Source organism: Leguminivora glycinivorella, chromosome 1 (assembly GCF_023078275.1).
Source record: "Leguminivora glycinivorella isolate SPB_JAAS2020 chromosome 1, LegGlyc_1.1, whole genome shotgun sequence".
Lineage (NCBI taxonomy): Eukaryota > Metazoa > Arthropoda > Insecta > Lepidoptera > Tortricidae > Leguminivora > Leguminivora glycinivorella.
Window position 1 is genome coordinate 36,231,723 of NC_062971.1, and position 20,040 is coordinate 36,251,762.

The 20,040-nt window shown below is 37.3% G+C and overlaps 1 protein-coding gene across 1 annotated transcript in view; it reads right to left on the reverse strand.

Annotated features, from left to right (window-relative positions):
* LOC125232244 (pyrokinin-1 receptor-like) overlaps positions 1–14,647 on the reverse strand; it is a 188,795-nt gene extending 174,148 nt beyond the window's left edge. The window contains exon 1 of the mRNA XM_048137926.1: positions 14,519–14,647. The gene's annotated coding sequence lies outside the window, so the exon portion shown is untranslated. The remainder of the gene's footprint in view (positions 1–14,518) is intronic.
* Positions 14,648–20,040: the final 5,393 nt, after the last annotated feature.

A 20,040-nucleotide genomic window follows, 5' to 3' on the forward strand; every position in this document is an offset into this window, starting at 1 on the left:
GACTCAGTAGTTAATCTCGAGCAGCGGCGACGCGATCGGTATTATTAGGCTCTCTCGCCCGCGCCGTGCGCGTGACACGGCAGCGCATGTACTCGCTGCACTTCGCTGCGTGCGAGCGCTACTCAAGGACAAACCGCGCGGTACAAAATTTGTTAGAAGAATTATTACTGGTTTTATACTGTGCTCAAAATATCCGGCTGGCTGTTTAGGTCAGAGTCTGAATTACACATTCTGAAGATAAGAGTGTTAGAAGTGACATTTTTCTTAGAGACTACTGGCAAAGCGAATAGTTTTTGGCTTCTGGTCATCCTACCACTGGCTCTGAAATATATATATATATATATGGGATAGAGGCGTGATTGTATGTGTATGTGTAAAGGAAAAATGGAGAAATTCACACCTCCGGCAGGACTTGAACCTGCGACCTCTGGCCTTGCCGGGGCCAAGGCGGCGTCAAGGCTTGGCGGGGGCAAGACCAGAGGTCGCAGGTTCGAGACCTGCCGGAGGGGTGAATTTTTTCATTTTTCCTTTAATTTAAATATATGTCTTTCGGGAGATGTTAAAGATTAATTTTTTTTTACACGCATGTCTTTTAGTATAAGTTACAAACTGTTATGTACTTATTTACTTAATCATCAAGGCTCATGGGAGCCTGGGGTACGCTTTGACAACTAATCCCAAGATTTGGCATAGGCACTAGTTTTACGAAAGCGACTGCCATCTGATCTAGGCCTCCTTGGGATTATAGACGTTAAACTTTCGTGAGACATAGGTATTCAAATATTGTCATTACTTAAGAGGAAGTATTCCGGTTTCCTGACGATGTTTTCCTTCACCGAAAAGCGACTGGCAAATATCAAATGACATTTCGCACATAAGTTCCAAAAAGCGCATTTGTACGAGCCGGGGTTCGAACCTGTCCCAACTCCGGATTGAAAGCTCCTACCGGTTAGCCACCAGCGCTTCTATTCTAGGTAGGTATTTACTTCTGTAGCACTATTTGATCTGCTACTTTTAGTTCTAACTGTACCACAGGGTAGTGGTACAGCTTGGTGCCATTCCACGTCATTATTTATCTGACATACATTTCGTGACAAGTCCTGTAATGAAAGCTCAGTCCGGGGAGTTATAAATTCACGTAACAGCTGGCACTGAAACCTATTCGTTTCCTGGATATTCCGCGTTGAATAACGAAAGTGGTATATGTAAAGTTTTCGATTAAATCCCCAGGTTAGCCCAATGCGGATTGAGGACTTCACATTCTTCACATACACCTTTGAATTTCCTCACGAAGTTTTCTTTACCCAAAGGCAAATACATATTATTACATAAATATTTACAATCAAGCCTGTTTCTCATGAAGGGGTAGGCAGAGCACATGAAACTACTAAAGCTCCTTTGCCACTCTTGGCAAATAAGGGGTTGAAAGAAAACAAAACGAAACATTGCAGCTAGCCTCTCGCCCACGCCACAGTTTAATTAAAAAAAAAAAAATCTGAAAAAATCATTAGTACGAGCCAGGATTTGAACCCGCAACCTCTAGATTGTAACTCAGGAGTCCTATCTAGTCTGCCACCACCGCGTGAAATAGTTATTTGTTTTACAAGGGGGCAAAGTTGTTGTTTAACCGCACGTGCCAATATTGATACCCGAGCAAGCGAAAGATTCAATATTGAACCGCGAGCGTAGCGAGTGATTCAAAAAGTGGAATCTTGAGCGTTGCGAGGGTCTCAAGGCACGTAGGTTAAATAAACTTTGCCGCCGAGTGAAACACAAAATTTTTCACCACACCAACACGAACAAAATACTGACTATAAAACATAAATTTAAATCAAAATAATTATTTGTAGGTAAATTCACCAGCCAGCTCAAGGCATCAAGTTAAAATTTGTATGCAATGACTTTGCACTCTTGTGGATAAAATAGCAAAATTGACCTTTACCAGCTGGTGTGGTGAAAATATTATTTTATAATGTTTCTTAAGTTAGACAGAATTCGTCTAATACAATTTATTGCAAAACAAGTTTCGTTCAAAACTTAAGTAATTATCATAAATATTTTGAATAGGTACCTATTCTGTCGTAAATAACAAGTTTACATCCAAATGTAAATTATAAAAAAAATATGGCGCAACTGGTTCAAGGTAATTTTTTCCTTATTTTTTTAAAAACTTAATACTTTACTTTGTGTAATATAATTAGTAATTAACCTTTAAGTGCTTAGGTATTGATACATCAGTCAATGTCGAATCGGGTTACTAAATAATTTGACTAAGCCGTTCATTCATGTTAATGATTTAATTTACATAGCCGGAATCGTGCACCAGAATGTTACGTAGTAATTGGTGAGGTAGGAAGGTAAAATAGTAACGAAATTGGCTACAAACAAGTTTAGATCCTCTACCATGTTTTGACTTGAGAATATGGTAGCCGATATATTGAAACTAACACGATTTTCATTCATATTATTAAATTAAAACGGGACTTAATCGCTTAAAACTTACGTTTATATTTAACCCGACGTTTCGGACATGACATTACGTCCGTCTACCAGCGACCACAGATGTAATGTCACGCCTGAAACGTCGGCTTAAATAAGTAAACGTAAGTTTTTCGCGATTAAGTCCCGTTTTTAACCCCCGACGCAAAAACGACGGGATGTTATAAGTTTGACATGTCTGTCTGTCTGCCTGCCTGTCTGTCTGAGTGTCTGTTTGTCTGTCTGTGTGTGTCTGTCTGTGGCATCGTAGCTCTCGACGGATGAACCGATTTAGATTTAGTCTTTTTCGTCTCAAAGCTGAGTTAGAACAGTGTGTGCGCTGTTCATTTTTTCTATCGTGTAAAAATATTTGAGCATATTTCATTTTTTAAAATATTATTGAGTAGGTATAACAAAAAGTTCCAAATTAAAAAATAAAACCAATGATTCCAAGCGGTTTAGCACAACTAAACTTGCGCTCTCGCGCGCCAGTTCATGCTTCAAGTCGCGCTAGATATATGGACTCGCGCGCGACTACGCAAGCTATCCTAGCCCGCCATGAGCGAAGCCGAATGCACACGAAACGCTCACGATAATATCGCTTTCGTAGCTGAGCATTTCTTTTTTTTTTGCCAATATTTTTTTTTTATTGTTTTAGGGAATTTTAGGTCAATTGTACTCAGAATCACGAGTACTTTCAATCTCACTGAGATACAAAAAGTGTCCCAGAATTTCCATACATTTTTGTTAGTTTCCTCTTTTGTTACTCCATACAAAATGTACGGAAAATGGTAACAAAATAAGAAAAAAAATCGTATGGGACAATTTTTTTAACTACTAGGATTGAAAAGGCTAGTAATTCTGAGTAAAATAGCATTTTTTTTTTTCAAAAATATCACACTTCATAAAAGTGGCAAAAAAAAAGAAATGCTCAGCTATCTGTGTCTGTCGCTCTTCCGTATTGGCGCGACAGAGCCAGACTACATTTCTGCGGCGTTTCGGTGGCGTTTCGCGTCGCAGAAATGCTATTCGGCTAACCGTGCAAGACTCAGGAAGCAATGGCTATTCAATCAACGTTGTTTTACTCTATCGAGTAGCTATAAATATATTCCAAAACGAAAAGAACTCAGGGTAGGGGATATTAAAAGGCTAGGTAAAATTGTATTAACGAATTCGTCTACGAACAAGTTACCTACTCTCTATAATTTGCGCTAGTTTATCAACGTGACGTTTTTCTTCACACAAACCTTCAATTTACGCAGTGAGGCAGTTACATATTTGATTTATATCGTACTTACGCCGTGGCTTGCGTGGGCGACGGTCGCGCGATGGTCGCGCGGCGGCGATGCGACGCATACGAAATCAAACCTTATCGATATGGAAGTAGACGATGCGATGAGACGCGGTCGCCCACGGCGACGTCGTCGCGTCGCCGCGTCAGTGTCGCTGTGTTAGTGACGCCGGAGCCGCTTTGCTCGGAAGTCCAGCTTAAGACACGGCGTTAGTGCTAATCTTGAGAGTTTATTACAATTCGAATAGGGCACGAAAACACCGGTGGCCTATTTCACCACAGTGACACTGGCACTTGACACTGACAATTAGCTAAGTAGTTTCCTATACTTAAAATAAAATATTTTATGCAGTGCACGAAATAAGCACCACATAATTAGAAGAAAATATGGACAGTAGTTGATTAGTTGTTTAAACATAATTGCTATTTAGTAAGCCAAACAGAAAGATATAACGTAAATGAATTGACCGTGACGTCACTCCTCAGTAGTGCATAGTAATTCCGTATTAGCAAATCGTCTTGACAGTTCGTAAAAAGCTGATTTGACTAGTAGGAAACTAGCCTATTCTGTGCGTATTTCTGGGTTGACAAATAACATTATTACTCAGCGTCCATATTTCTTTGTTGAACAGGAAATGTACGGCGAAGTGTCACTGTCAGGCGACATCTGTCAGTTTGGTGAAACAGGCAACGGAGAAGCCAGTTACGCCGCGTCTTGCGTGAGCGACGAACCCGCGACGGCGACGCGATGCGATGCGATGCGACGAAATCAAACCTTCTATCTCTATGGACTTGTCTTAGGTGGGCGACGGAACGCGACGGCGATGCGACGCGACGAACTAGCGATGAACATGCGAATGTTAAGCGACGCGATGCGACGCGATGCGATCAAACCGCTGTGTTCATATGGGAGTGTCTTGCGTAAGCGACGGCCCGCGACGGCCCGCGACGGCGATGCGACGCGATGCGATGGCGATGGGCGCGCGATCAAGCTATTTGATTTTTAGAAGCAAATTCAATACGTAGAGAGGTCGGACTAGAGAAATAACGATTGATTACTAGTCTCACATTTATTTCTTTATATTTTCTTATAATAAAAATTCAAAATAAGTATTTAAATTAACATAAGTTGACCAAAGGAGTAATGTGCCTAAAAAGTAAGGAAATTACAACTTTTGTAACTTGTATTGACAGCCTTTGATTATGTGCACGGTGATACGAGATTGTCTGCGTAAAATATTAAAATTTAAGTGTGAACTAAAAATATGAAACACTAGTGCGATGACCTTACGATATATGTGCTAGCACTTGACTTTGGTGAATAGGATCACATAATTAACTAGTTATTACAACGGGCTCGTAGCCTAGCGGTTTCGACGTCTGGACGCCGCGCCAGCGGTGTGAGTTTCGAACCTCGGCTGAGGCGTGCTTTTGCAGTTTTATTTTTGTTTCTTTTATTTTCTATTATTTGATTGTTTACTTTTTTCTTTCTGTAAGAATCTTCATTCTTATTTTTATTTTATTTTTAATAACTCCGGCTTTTATACTAACAAGGAAAGGTACCCATACAAAAAAAATATAATTAGACTACTCTTTAAGGGGCGTTCATTGTAATTCCTGCGATTCCTGCATTTATTGTAACTCTTAAATAATAATATTATCCTAAACCAGAACTTCTTGTTGCCATATAAAAAAAAAACAAATAAGACATACCTTTGTGTCGATAGATATTTTTCAGTACAGATGGTGTTTTTTTACGCACTAGTGCGAGAAGTGGTTCATTATATGCCAGGTCGAAACTTCGGAGGCTCATCTGTACTGAAAAACGTCGTACGATACACGTGCGAAAAGGAAATTCGTAACTCGTGTCGATTTAAAACACTCCCTTCGGTCGTGTTTTAATTTATCGCCACTCCGAACTTCCTTTTTTACGCACTTGTATCGTAATGTACTATTTTAAAGCACATAAAATTCGAATAAAATACACTGCTGACACGGGCCCGCTCACTGCTCAGTTCAGTCTGCGCCCAGCGCTCATAGACAGTGGATTTACGTTCGATAGTCCGGCGCACCGTGCTCTCGTAAGCGTAAGCAGCTAGATAGTTCTGAGAAGTGCTGTATAGGTACTGCGACTAAACAAATCTTGATCCTGTTGGTGGCAAACAGGCATACGGTCCGCCTGATTTTTACACATGCAATTTTATCCAAGAAATTTTACTTAAAATCTGATGAGAGTTTGAATTATTATTATATTTCGGGACCAGGGGACCGATTTTTGAGTCTCACGCGTTCGAATTCAGAAAATTGTAACTGAAAATACTAAGCAATTCACTGTTTTCAACCGGTATTTTAGTGACAAATCCCATATGTGAGATTCAAAAACCGGCCCCCAGGATGAGGTTCTGGTTTTCATGGTGGAGTCAGGATATGGTCAACAAAACTGCTATTTTACTCATAATAACTCCACTATGTTTGGGCTTATTACATTTGGGCTGATGAGCAGCGTCGATCTCGATGATGTCCAATATTAAGGTCACATGATCGAGTCAGGAAATGAATAACAGAACTGCTATTCTACTTATCGTAACTCGACCATGTTTGATCTCATTAGCCGGGCCAATAACACATGTAATTTTTTGCACACAGCTCAGCTCTTTGAAACTGTTTATTTTAAGTTACTTACAATTAGTAGGTACCATATAATAATAATATATTCTTATCTCTTGTAAACTTTACAAAAAAGTTAACACATGAAACCAAAAGAATTGTTACTAGCAATTAAATTCAAAACTATCAAGATCATTCTTGCCTGTGTGTTGCGTTACCGGTGGCTCGCGTACCGAGCGCCAACGCCATCTATCAATGGCTATTTCACGAAATTTATTATAAAATAAAACAAGGTTTTATTTAATTCCGGAGCTATGAGCACACGCGTTTATTCTTTCAACGGTTAAACGGAAGAGGAAGTTACATACATGTCAAACATGTGTCAAAGACAATCAGTCTCTTAACTTATTTGATGTTACCATACAAGAATATACTTATTCTAACACCCCAACTACATCAAATAAACAAAGCTTTACACAGGAGTAAAAAAACAAACTTATTTTACTAACATTGACTTACTCCCATAGCCTCTATACACTTATAATGTTTCACAGCACATAAAGCTTTTGTTAAAACATCAGCAGGCATAGCAGCAGTTGGCAAATAATTTAAAATAATTATTTTATCATTTACTGCGTCTTTGACAAAATGATACCGAATATCAATATGTTTACTTTTTCTATGACAGCCATAATTTGCCACCAACTTCTGTGCACTCTGACTATCATTAAACAATGGTACAGTATAACAAGCACCTGTAATTTCATTTTGCAAGGATCTCAGATACATCGCTTCTTTGCAAGCCTCAGCTATAGACATTAACTCCGATTCCATACTAGATAAAGCGACAGTTCTCTGCTTCTTACTTAGCCAGGAAATAGCTGAGCCTGACATTTGAAAACAATAGCCGGTAAAAGACCTCCGGTCTATAACATTACTTGCCCAATCGGCATCCACATATCCTTCAAGCTGAGCTTTTTCTTTTACATACTTTAAACAAAAGTTTTTAGTTCGGCTTAAATACCTAAGTATTCTCTTTGCATAATTCCAATGAACTTTAGTATAACATTTGTTGAATTGACTCAGAAAACTAACACTGAAAGATATGTCAGGCCTAGTCATCACTGACAAATACATAAGGCCTCCAATAAGATTTTGATATGGAATTTCTTTATCACAAATTTCTGATTTCTCTACATTTAATTTACATTCCATTGGAGTACTAGCCTCTTTACAATTGGACATATTAAATTTTTCTAACAAATTGTTTATGTATTCTTCCTGGTCTAATGTAATAACATTTGCATTTTTATCAATTTTAACTCGCATGCCCAGGCAATTCTGAACTTGTCCTAAGTTTTTAATATTAAAATTAGAACTCAAAACAGAAACTAATTTGTCAGTCTCTTCTTTACTATTTGAATAAACAAAGAAGTCATCCACATATAAAGCTATAATGATTTTCACATTATCATTCATTTTTGTAAACACACAAGGTTCCAATTTACATTTTTGAAATCCTAGTTCACACAAACATTTTTCAACTCTTTCATACCAAGAACGAGATGATTGCTTTAAGCCATAAATAGCTTTATTAAGTTTAACTATCACCTTTTTCTTGTTAGCATCACAAGTAATATCTGGTTGATACATATAAATATCCTCTTTGAGGAAACCATTTAAAAATGCAGTTTTAACATCTAGATGTGTAACATCCAGATTCAATTGTACAGACAAGGCAAACAACAGTCTTAAAGTGGAATGTCTGACCACAGGTGAGAAAGTTTCATCATAGTCTATACCTGGCTTCTGCGTGAAGCCTTTAGCCACTAAACGCGCTCTGTAACGCACACTTTTATCACTGTTCACTTTGATTTTAAAAACCCACTTACACTGCACTAAGGTTTTACCTGAAGGTAACTGTTCCACTGGCATCCAAGCCTGATTTTCTTCAAACGCTTGCAACTCATCCTGCATAGCCTCGATCCATTTATCCTTATCGGGTCTAGACAAGGCATCACGAACAGATACAGGATCAGTGATGTGGTCTGGATTTGATGAGGTGCACAAGTTGGTAAATCCATATCGCTCTGGTTGCCTCCGGACACGTTTGGTTACCACTTCCACTGGTTCTGGGTCCGGTTCAGGTTCCTCCTCTGACAGCTCCTGCTGTAATGTAGTATCCAAGTCAGACATCGCATTGTCATAATTAGACTCTTCAGAAATGTTCAGATCAGAGTTATCAGGTTCACTATTATTTACAACTGTCTCCTGCGTTTCCTCACAGGCAGTTTCCTGTTCCTGAGTGGTATCCCCAACTGAAACTGATACTCTGTCATCTGAGCATTTCTTTTCTGTATCCTCATGTATATATACATCCCTACTTGTACTTATACATTTTTTTATGGGATCATAAATCCTATATCCTTTGACATTTTCTGGAAAACCAACTAGGATGCTTTTCTTTGACTTAGTGTCCCACTTAAGTCGCCTTTCCTTAGGTACATGAACCATAACCTGGCTGCCAAAAATCCGGACATGGCTCAAATCTGGCTTGGTATTAGTCCAAAGCTCAAAAGGTGTCTTGTTATCTAATCCTGATGCTACAGATCTATTTTTAAGGTAAACTGCAGTACTAGTAGCCTCTGCCCAAAACTTTTTATCTAAATTAGCATCAAATAACAAGCAGCGAGCTCGTTCCACCACCGTGCGAAGAGAACGTTCTGCCAGGCCATTCTGTTCTGAAGTGTAGGGATTAGACTTTTGATGCACTATACCGGCTTCCTTCAAATAAGTCTCAAACTCATTGCTACAGAACTCAAGTCCATTATCTGTCCTAAAATACTGGATTTTTCTACCTTTCTGATTTTCAACCATGGCTCTAAATTCTTTAAAACATTTAAATGATTCACTTTTAGCTTTTAGAAAGTATACAAATGCCATACGTGAGTAATCATCTATTAGAATTAGGAAATACCTTGATCCGCCAATTGAGGTTGTTTCCATAGGCCCACATACATCTGCATGCACTAATTCCAATAGCTGGCTGCTTCGTGTTCCTGTGTGATTAAATGGAAGACGGGCCTGCTTCCCTTGACAACACACAGTGCACGTATTCTTGCTGAAATTCGACTTCCCACTGTATGATATGCCATTGACAGCACCATCTCTCATCATATCGAGTGATTTCATATTCAAGTGTCCAGTTCTACGGTGCCACACTTCACTAGTTGCCGAGTTTGACGTAAACAAACAAAGTTTACTTTCGTCCATGATCAATCTGTATACACCGTCAATCAAGTCCGCCACGGCCACAAGTTCTCTGTTTTTATTGTAAACAAAGCAGTTTTTCTTCCCGAACCTGATTTCATTGTCATTCTTAATTAACTGGCTCACTGATATGAGATTCGTGCTAAGGTTAGGTACGCACAAAACATCTTTCAATGTCACTTCATATTTACATCTTGGCGTCACTGTCACAATATCCACATCGCCCGAACATAATACTGGCATGGCACAATGATTAGCTGCCATAATCTCCTTTATGCTGGGTGTAAAAAATGCATTCTGGATCATGTTTATATCACGAACATAATGACCACTCGCGCCGGAGTCCAAATAAAAGTCCTTTGCACCGTAATTCCCGGACATAAACACTGCCGAGAAAGCGTGTGTTTTCTTCACATGTTCCGTCTGCTGGCTACTTGCTTGGCATTGATTTTTATAATGGCCATAAGACTTGCACCGGTAACATTTTATTTTCGACTTGTCACCATTGTTGTTGTTGACATTTGCCACAGACAATCCGCCGCCATGATTGTTTTTCTTGTCAGAGCTACCAACTTTCAAGTTTTTGCTTTGGTAGTGCTGCCCTCTACAACTAAACAATGCGTTGCCAACTTCACTATCATCAACCGTCAAGTCGATGAGTTTCGTTTTTACGACATCTGCAGTAATGGCGATTCCGGAATGTTCAATTGCCATTATCATTGGTATGTATTTTTCAGGTAATCCTGCTAACATCAAGCACCCGATCCACTCGTCGTTCACGGTAAAACCGGTTCCCGATAATTTCTGAGCCGTCTCGATGATTTGTGTAACATAATATTGCATTGATTCACAGTTTTCGAGTCGAATCGAAATTAGATTTCGCAACAAGGTAATTTTTCGGGAAAAACCGGAGTCATCAAACATCTTCTGTAGCTTCGTCCACAGCTCTTTAGTTGTTTTTGCTTCCTTTATGTGAACATACAGCGATGGGTCGATCGTTAAAATCAATTTAGCCTTTGCTTTTGCATCACTTGTGGCTGCTGATGCGTCGGGTTCAGTCTTTATTGAATCTCCCGTGCCTTCCAAAATCAACAAATTCTCCACTGCAAAAGCCCATTCCCGATAATTCTCACGTCCCTTCAACTTGGGAACGTTGGTCAGGAACGAATTTGACGTCATGATGTCGAATCACAAATCACTTTTTGAAAAATTAACGTTCTGGCACTGATCTGATGCTAGCTACCTAAAACTAACTTTTTACTAGTCCCTAATGGGCATAACTGGGCCCAAAACCTATTATAAAATAAAACAAGGTTTTATTTAATTCCGGAGCTATGAGCACACGCGTTTATTCTTTCAACGGTTAAACGGAAGAGGAAGTTACATACATGTCAAACATGTGTCAAAGACAATCAGTCTCTTAACTTATTTGATGTTACCATACAAGAATATACTTATTCTAACAAAATTGATGAACGCTCTAAGGAATAAGGGCTCTTAGTGTAGTGGTTATGCCAGTCGACACTAGATGGCAGCATGAAAAAACACTGGGTTACACTGTATGACATTTTTTCATTTCAACATTAAGTAAATAGCATTCGTTATAAGTAAAAATAGTATACGTTAATTCGTCGCTCAGTTTTGCCGTGAAGGACGGACAAATAAATAGACACACACACACTTTCCCGTTTATAATATTAGTATGGATTAAAATAAACATTAAGTTAATAAAAACAAAATGCAGTATTATTGTGTTCTACTTAAAACTTTCCTTGTTAGTATAAAACCCGGAGTTCTTAAAAAAAAATAAGAAAGTAGAATCTTAGAGAAAGAAATGTTATATTAAATAAATTCTATCAAAATAAAACACAATTAAAGTTTATGCTCTGACGTGATATCTAAATAGGTATTAACGTTTGAAAATATACAAGATGCCAACTGTTGACAACTTGATTAATTCTCTTCAAAACTTTGTCGAGTCCGCTTCCTAATGTAAATCATAAGTAATCAGAAACTAGGCGGTCCTTAACTTTTGGGTTCAGCGGATACATAAATGATTATTTCTACATCGAGAGTTTTGAATAATTTCACGGTTATTTTCATTAGACTTATATTGACCGGGATAATATAGACCGTGATTACTTTTTGATTTTTGTCGAGTTTGTTTTCCGTGATCATGATGCATGCAACGAAATATCGGGAGCTCGATAAAAATCATAAAGGTAGGTAATCACGGTCTAGATCTCGGCCAATATAAGTCTATTTCTACATCGTTTATCCATACTAATACTTATTATAGTTATTATAGATGGGAAAGTGTGTGTCTGTTTGTCTTTCACGGCAAAACGGAGCAACGAATTGACGTGATTTTTTAAATGGAGATAGTTGAAATAAGTGACATAGGCTACTTTTTGTCTCTTTCTAACCTCTACTTCCTTAAAATGGGGGTAGAACTGGTAGAAGTTTGTATACAGCATTGTATAATTATCGATTTTAATGCGAGAGAAGCCGCGGGGAAAATCTAGTTTAGAATATTACAGGAAACTTTAACCAGACCAAGGTTTTAGTGCTAAAAAGCCAACAAGTAATTATAAGATTGGCCCTAAGTGACTGATCGTGATTAATTTAAACAAAAAATTGAGCAGCAAGGTATTGCGAGCACCTATAAAAATGTATCATTGACGACAACCCTAACGTCGTCAGCTAAGTACAACCACATAGCGCTGTTCGCAGCCTGGAAGTGGCCAAAATCATATATTCCCCAAATATTTTTGCGTGTTTTTATTTTTTAGAAGAACAAATGTCATATTTCTTTATTTTAAAATCATGATATCACGTCAATACACATTTTGAAAAAAATAGTTTTGTAGGCATCATTAGTGTAGTTATATATCATAGTATTATAATATTTATAATACGGTTCTTAGTATGAAGTATGTAAATCCTATAGGTATACAACGTATTGATCAAAAATAGAGTTGCAATATATTGCGTGCTGAATTATTTTATATGAAAAAATATAAGTAGTATTTCTTAATTAAACCATTTGAAAATGTATGTTTCGTAGGGCTTATAGTATTTAATAACCCTTTAAATATGCGGTAATATCAAAAATACACACTGTATACAGTAGGTCTGGTACCTACTACCTACATACATATGGACCCAGATTTTTCTTCGTATCGGAGGTAAACGAGATAAATAAATAAATAATATATCATGGGACATTCTTATATAGGGTGCATTGGGGTAATTTCGAAGTACAGAAATGCTCGGGTAATTTCAAAAGGGGAATCTAGCTATGATGGAAATAATGGTGATTTTCGAAAGTAGACGACTTTCGAAATTACCCCAATGCACCCTATTGTAGATTGACTGAGACCACGGTAAGCTCAAGAAGACTACTCAGACAACGATAAACATATAAGTACATAAAGTACAAAAAAAATACATATATCAATGTACAAACAACTTTAACCCGGCAACCTTCAAATCAAGAGTGAACAGGCATCTTCTGGGCGAGCTCACTCCATCGTAGGCCACGTCTTTGCCTTTGGCTAGTCTGTGGTCAAGATTAAGCCCATTTATAATTTAAAAAAAAAACTATTTACTACTACGTCGGTGGTAAGCAGGTAGCTAATAGACGCTTTTTACGCCAGGGGTGTTACATTATGCGTTGCCTGTCCTAACACTGCACACTCTCTTTTTTTTTTTTTATGATACAAAACCGTCTGCGAGCGATACTTTTATTTTTAAATTAAAAGGAAACATGGATCTTCGTGGCTCAGTTGGTCAGAGCGGCAGCACCGGTAATCAGTAGGTCAGAGGTTCAAGTCCTGCCGGAGGTGTAATTTTTTCCATTTTACCTTTAATTTAAAAATACTACAAACTTTCGTTAAACTCTATCACCTGCTGGCACCTGCAGCACAAAGAGAATTACAAGAGCGTTTCCGGCCTACAAGATACTTACGCACATTCCTTGAACGCGTATGTTAAGGTCTTATCGATTTGAAATTACTACGGAAGCTAGTTCATTCCACAATATAATAAACTTATACACTGAAATAATAAAGACCTTTTAAACTTTACATATTAACAATGTTTATTATGTCCCAAAACTGAAATCAAAAAAAAAATTACTGTTCCATGGATATATCCGACTGACATGATCTCACTCATTACTTTGGGACTGCAAATTTTTTTTTTTCACGATTGTTACATTAGTCCCATGCATTTTTTTAAACCCTGTATAACAGTAAAATATTAATAGTCACGTCACTTCGCTACAATTAGCAATTGTGTAAATAAAAATTAACATATCAATTAAGACATCATAATCTGTATTTAGCAATTAGATAAACATCTCCATACTTTTTTATTCGCAAAAAATATCAAAAGAAATGGTTGCCAATTGTTGTTAATTTTGGAAGTTTTATATATTTTTTCCATTTAATTATATCTCGTTATACTCTTTTGAACTCGTATAGTTTTTATTTATTGTATGAAAAAAAAAACAATAAACATCGATAAAATTGACTTCTTTCTTTACCCAAAAAAATGTACAAAAAACTTGGTTTTCATTGACAAAATGAAAGTCGATTTAAGAACGCGCGAAAAATTCAAGCTTATGTTACTTATATTTTTTTCTTTACGTCAGTGTATCTTTAGTTCTAGGTACCTTTTTTATTTGTTAACCCCTTAATGATTTCGAAGGCCTCATTATTGTTACTAACATTTAACTCATAATATAGTTTTAAATTATTTAATTTCCTTTTTATTCACATCAACACTTAGGGCCCAACTCCCAAACTATTCAAAACTTACTCTTATAATTCTCCTTAAAAGTATTTTAATCCAAATAAAAATACGTACATCCAAACAATAAAATCCTTTTGTCACACCTCACTAATTCAACATTTTTAATTTGTCACTTCACTCACAAAGTTCGCGCGTTATCGGAGACGTTACCGTCAAAAGGGCGCAAATGCGTCGCCACCGGCGTCTTCTTGAACACTGCCGCGTGCGGCGCCGCGCCGCCACGAGTAAGGTCATTGCCAATAAATTAGGCACTCGTTTCTTTAATCATCTTTAATCTATAAAACGCCAATCAAAATAAATAGTCCCGAAATTAGCTCGTTTTTAATTTGAAAATAAATATTATATCGGTTTGCGGCTTCCGGGGAATTTCCGATGAATTAAGTGCTATCTGGGATCATGGGATGAAATGAAGGTAAAAGATATTATTTAGCAGTTATGAATGATGATCCTTAAATACATATACCTAACCAATTTTAGGGTTTATTCGGTGGTAGGTAAAGTTTGTTTGTTGAGCGTGGATCATAATAATTAAGGTACAGCGGGATAATTTCGATTGGGGGACAAATGCAACTGATCCATTTTTTCCATGTTTTACTATGTTTGCATTATTAATTAGAGTGTCCACTGGTTGTATATGGCACGCGTGTTAAGTGGATACATGTGGAACTCAATAGTGTAATAGTCCCAGTCCCACTGTACAGTCAACCAATTTGAACCATAGGCCACTGTAGAACTATGTCACAGTGACGTTATAAATCAGATTGTAAGAAATCTCTTACTGCTTGTCATTTCGACATGGTTGTATAGTGGCCTAGGGTTCCAATTGGTTGACTGTACCTTATGTGGAATCTTTTGCTCGCTCGGGTATCAACTATTACCTAATACAAGAGGCTACAGTTTCACCCCTTAAAAAACGCATAAATAATGTTCCAGATTAAATTGATTTAAACTAACACGATTTTCACACATAAATGGAAACTGGACTTAATTAGGTACGTTTATATTTGGCCCGAAGTTTTGCATAAAACATTACATCCGCAGGTATGTGAAGTTCCCAATCTGCATTGGGCTAGGCTAAATGCGTTTTCACATTATCCGATCCGATATCGGTTGTAGGACCGATATCCCATACATCACAAGCACAATCTTGGATTTTTTCCATTGAAATCCTTCCGGCATCCGATATCTGATCGGATAATGTGAAAAACGGACTAAGGACCAATAGTCCGCGCCTTTCATACATGAGAGGAGGCCTGTGCCCAGCCCAGCAGTAAAACATACTGATGTGCCGATGGAAAGTTTCAAAAATTCTGAAATAAAATTCTGAAATAGGAAAACTTCAGAAACTTTCCATACTTTGTAAGGACAATTGTATGGATGGAAACTTTCCATTTCATAAATTTAAATTCCCTTTATTTTTCGTGAAAATTTTGTGAATTTTTCAAAAAAATTAAGATTTTTTTGGAAAGTTTCCGCAACTTGCACATCACTAGTAAAACGTATAATTAGACTCAATAAAATTATTTTAACATATTTTTAGCGTTTACTCACGTATTAAATCGATGTAAGTGATGTAACGCTCGACATGTTTCGATCCATTTCCGAGGATCTATTTCAAAGAGTAACGACCCCGCCTTCACTCTTCTCTTCAATCTCAAAATTATTTTAAATATGTTCGAGTCTCACGGGAGTTTTATAGTCAACTAGCTTTTGCCCGCGGTTTCGCTCGCGTCAAATTCGAAAATTGCGGAATGCTCCACACAAACTTCCACCCCCGTTTTAGGGAAGTGGGGGGTTAGAAAGAGATAAAAATATGCCTATGTGACTCTCCAGCCCTTCAACTATCTCCACTTAAAAAAATCACGTCAATTCGTCGTTCTGTTTAGCCATGAAAGACGGACAAACAAACAGACACACACTTTCCCATTTATAATATTAAGTATGGATTATTCTATTTATAAATGTTGTTTTATTCTATTTTTGGCTTCACACCCTTTCTTAGCCGACGGCCTAGGTTATTCGTCTTCTAAGTATCCATTCATAAATGTCAAATACCTATTCTTTTCTTACCTTGCGCCGACTGTAATGGACGAGGTGAAACTGTTGGTATAAATGATTATACGCCCACGCAGTCCGTAGTCCGTAGGTACGAATTGAAAGAAGTGGTTAATGAAATTATTAATGAATTATTTGGCTTTATAACTACTATACTTTTATATGTATTATAACGGGTTTTTATTGATTTCCGTTAACTTTAAGTTTTTTATGTGAATTAAAACTAATTTCTTTAAGAAACTATAGTTTATTTAATATTGTCTTCGGTTACCCGCGATAGTCGATAGTACTCATGAAATAAAACTATGGAAACGGATTATATCGCTCTTTAGCGATAAGACCGCCTGTTGTCTACCATAGTTAATTAAAGGCACGTATTTAACCGGGCGACTAAATAACCATAGAAATGGGTATCAAAAATAATAGTTTGGCGACTAAAATGGGGCCTCATAATATTTCAATATGAGGTAGCATTTTAATGTACGGTTTATTCAGACGCGAGTACCAACTATTTATTTGGCAACTGAATTATTATATTGGAAACAATTTAAGAGATACAGTTTAATAGGAAAACGGCTGTCTATTAATATAAAATATACAGTTCTTTTAAAATATTTATATAGCAAATTAACCTAAAAAGTACATTTAAAATTTATACATCGGCACTCATTACCTGAGCTGTCATTTTAATAAAAAAAAAGGATTCTTATAAAATATAACGGTCGACAAAATATTATACTTATGGGTAAGAAATTAGGTGTTTGGGGTGCTGGCAACTTCGAATACAATTAATTTAAATTTTCGTGACGTTTACTCTATCGAATCTAAGGCTGGCCTTACGCAGTCTTAACATCACTCTGAAAGATTATTTTTCGGCAGGAAAACCTTACTCAGAATATGCTTTGGCATAAATCGTTCCGCAGATTTTATAATATCGAATCTTATGCTGGCATAATGTTCATGAGCAAAATAATCTTCTAAATTAAGAGTACTTCAGTAATGTTAGGCGGTAAAAAGTTGTCCATCTTCTTCCTATTTGTGTTTTGATTGTGTTGCGAGTCATGTGTGTTGGGGGTGCATGCCTCTGGGACTGTATTTCATTTCCTTTGTGCTATCGTTGTTTTGTTCATACAAAGTACCTAAGAATTATGCCATATTTCGAAAATTTGGTAGGACTTATATTCTACGTCTACTCAAAATAATTCTGCTCTTGTAATATTATACTATACGATTATCATGGCATTTTTTTTAATACTACGCCAGTGGCAAACGAGCATACGATCGGCCTGATGGAAAGCGGTCACCGTAACCTATGGACGCTTGCAACTTAAAGGGTTTCACATGCACGTTACCAACCCATTAGAAGCTTATACACTCCTTTTTGCTCTGTACTTATTATAAAATGATTTGATACGCCTTCCCTCGCTTGCAACTCGCTCGAAAATAGATGTGAGATATTTAAATACTACCCGTGGTTTACGGGTCGCAAATACGATGTTTGAATAGAAGAAACATTTATTCGTGAACACAGGCAAGACAAAATACACATAATAACCACAAGACAGAAAGGAATGAAGTGCCACGAAATGGCCTCACCTCAGTGTGTTGCTGGTGACTTCCAGCGCTGATCTTCCGATGAGACCATCGTTTCCATAAAGAAACGATTTTATATGTGTTTTAAAAAAAACTACTTCCCAATATTTTTTTTAGTTGCCTCCGCAATTTAAATACTACTTTAAACGGTGAGCTAAGTATAATTATTTAGGTGCTAACATCTATATGACTACAAATATTAAAAACCTTACGCTTTACAATACTAGGTGCCAATTATTATTTTAGTCGCCAAAGTATTGTCTAATGTTCCTCGGCAATATTTTTGTCGCTTGAAATTTGCTGCCGTTTTTTCAATAATGATGATGCTTAATATTTGAGGCTCATATATTTTTTTTGTCGCCACAATATTAAAACACAGCCAAATTATATTATTGTATGCCCGACATAACTTCCCGTTTAATATTTTAGTTGCCCGGTTAATTATATGCCTTAATTAAAGTTATGTGATGTAATCTTGTTATATTGGTGAACAATAAAGAATATTTGTATTGTATTGTATTGTATATCGCGTATAATGAATTTACAATTTTCATCCCGACGTTTCGAACACTTTACGTGCACTTTACACTTGACACATTTTTCTAGTGTCTTAAACTCTTAACTCTTAGTGGGTTTGTCGTCAAAGATGGCGGCCTATATTGTATGGGATATCGGTCCTACATCCGCCATCGGATCGGATAATGTAAAAACGCACTTACTGTTATCAAGTCAGTCAACAACGGTAAAAAAATAATTCGAATTTAACAAAGAGTTATATACCTGGTTTCTGATAATTCACTTAACGACGTGTCGATTTTATCGGAAAACAAAGAAAAACGGTCTAATATAACTTACGGAAAATGTTATATCAGGTGTGAGTGTGCACGGAAAAACGTCCCACTTTGTCGATTAATATAAAGCCGCTTCGTCCGTTTATTCATATAAAGATACAAGTAAATCTCGCCTAAATGGTACCTGACAAAGTGGGACGTTTTACTAAACACACTCACAAATTTAGTTTTTACTATAAATTTTGAGGTTTGAGAAACATTCGACCGGCTAAAAGGCTTGCCAGATAATAATGAGGAGGCACACTCAAAGGTTATGACAGGTGGCGCCACCATATTAGTCCATTGCATGAGAGCGAGAAGATGATATGATTTTGCTCTCTCTCACATATGAATGACCGTGTCATGGGCACTTGCACAGGCGCCGCCTGGTGGGATAAAATGTCAGTGTGCCTTCTCATTGATAAATTATCCGCCTGTCATTAGATATATCGTCACTACTTTTAAAAAAACTTGTATCTTCGTCTGTCAATGAAAAGAAAATTGTAGTAAGTATGTATGGAATGCGTATAGACTTACTGCGTTTTGACTTTGAGGAGCAGCGTGAGATACGAGATTTTTAAAAGTAGTGACGATATGACACGTTATTGTGCGAGTGACAGCTCAATAGAATACAATTCCAATATACAAACAGTACAGCCCTTCCTTCCATCATCACTCTACGCGATGACATTTCCATCTTCACCATGGTCCGCGCGTTTGGCTTATGAAGTACAGTCATGTACTAATAGTGCATACATTAAAAATAAAAAAAAAACCCCGACATAGTGGACCGATTTTCATGAAATGGCTATAAGAACACTCCCGACTAAAGCGCGAAACACACAGACCGCGGGCGCGGGTCGAGCGTGGGACCTAGCAGGCGGGCGCGTTTTTAACCGACTTCAAAAAAGGAGGAGGTTCTCAAGATATCTCCGAGAATCGTGGACCGATTTTCAAAATTTTTTTTTTGATCGAACGGGTATAACTCCGAGATGGTCCCATTGGCACCAAGTCGGGGTCTGATGATGGGATCTTGGAGAAGTCGAGGGAACTCTTCAAATGTTATAGGCACATGTAATGTTTTTAGTGTATTTTTCA